Source organism: Leopardus geoffroyi, chromosome A3, assembly GCF_018350155.1.
Source record: "Leopardus geoffroyi isolate Oge1 chromosome A3, O.geoffroyi_Oge1_pat1.0, whole genome shotgun sequence".
Lineage (NCBI taxonomy): Eukaryota > Metazoa > Chordata > Mammalia > Carnivora > Felidae > Leopardus > Leopardus geoffroyi.
In genome coordinates, this window is record NC_059336.1 from 52,780,178 (window position 1) to 52,781,988 (window position 1,811).

General features: G+C 40.4%; 1 pseudogene; it reads right to left on the bottom strand.

The window, feature by feature from the left end:
- Window positions 1-390: 390 nt before the first annotated feature.
- LOC123581343 lies at window positions 391-1,523 on the bottom strand (annotated as a pseudogene).
- Window positions 1,524-1,811: the final 288 nt, after the last annotated feature.

The window sequence follows — 1,811 nt, forward strand, 5'->3', positions numbered from 1 at the left end:
TGATATTGGCAGCATTACACTGCTCTTAGAGTTTGAGTCCCCCCTCCCCTCCTTCCTTCCCACCTCCCCTAAAGAAGCTACATTTTTGTAATCTCTGGAGAGGTGCCTAACTCCTCTAAGTGTGGGATGGTAGAAATACAACAGTAGACATGGGAAGAGATCTTTACTCAAATGCAGCCATGGGGGTTGAGGCTGTTTTATTGTTGTCCTTTAATGATGAGCAACTGAATGTAGAAGGGAAGAAAAAAATTTATGTATGAAATATTCCACCTGTAGGTAATCTTTTAGGGGATCCCTGAGTTATGAAAAGTTTGAGTTAAAAAAAAAGAAAATCAGCCTTTATAATTTTTTTTAAATGATTTGAACTGTTATAAATCCACAAGCAATGGTTCAGACATGATGCTTCTGAAGTATTTCACTCCTCCCTACCAGGCACAAGTTGCACCAAGAAGAGAATGGACTCCCCTGCCTCTGTTTAGGGATCAGGAGACAGTAGAGGTCAGTACGTCTAAGTGGCAGGAACAAACATCCCAAGGGGATGTTGGCAGCCACAATCACTGGTGAACCTGACAGGGGTCTGAGGGGTGAAGGGGTTGGCACTGAAGAAATCCCTGATATCATATTGGCACTGCTGACAGAGATACTGCCACCTACCCCTCCTTCCCATGTGCTAGATGAGCCCATTCGAGCTTGGTCCTTCATAACAGTGTAGGAATAAGAGTGCTCTATGGCCTCTTTTGTGGTGAGCCATGACGGGAAGTCAGATTGTCAAAGCATTTCCAGGAAATCCAAGGCCTCAGAGCTGACAAGGTGCTGGTTTACACTGTGAACAAAGAATTCCTATTGCTTATAGGAGCATCTGCCCAACATACCATTGAAAGGTGTATCAAATTCCATGTTGCATTTGTCAATATGGTCATATAAGTCTTCTGACCTCAGAACCTTGGCTATCTTCAACAACTGATTGTAATTGTCACATCCATGGAAAAAATGGCTCCTTCCTTCCAGAAGATCATACTTGCCAGCATACAACCCAAGCTCCACATATCTGACTTATGTATAATTGTACATCTTATAGCCTACAGTAGCTCAAGACCTTTGAAGTATCAGGAAGTAATTTGGACATTATAACCTTAATCAGGATGGTAAAACTCAGCCAAACCCCAATGTATTAGCTACAGCTTTCTGGGCTCATGACCAGTCATGATATTATGAAACTTCATGTCTCTGTGCCTAATTCCTATGCTGTGAAGTGGAGTATCATACTCTAGGACTTTCAGAATCTCACACATGTAAAATCAAGAATCAGTCTGTTAACATCTGGTACAATTGCTTGAAGTGTGTGCTGTTCATGTGTTCAAAAACAGAGGCCCAGGGTCTTTTACAACACCTGTCAGTGTAATGATGTTGGGATTGACTCATAAATACTCCAAAATTTTTATTGCATGCTTGATTTTCTTTGTCTTTATTGGATTAAGAATTTTAACAACTTTTTCATTAATGTGTAATATTGATGTTGGCATGGACCCAACATGTCAGACAGGGTGGCCAACAAAGCTGGACTTGATGTTTGGGTTCAGAAGCCACTGGGGGGCAAGACCTCATTTCAACATGTTTTCTTCACTCTGTGGTGGAAGCGGCAGTGGTGTTTCTGGAGGTTGGCTTTGAACCTCAGTTAACTTTCCTTTTATTCCAAATCATTCTTTTATTAGTAGACATGTTTTACAAAAACTAACTCACATATATGCAAACAAACAAACAAATAAATAAAGTTTGTGGAAATTTATTTTCTCTCTTGTTACATAATAATA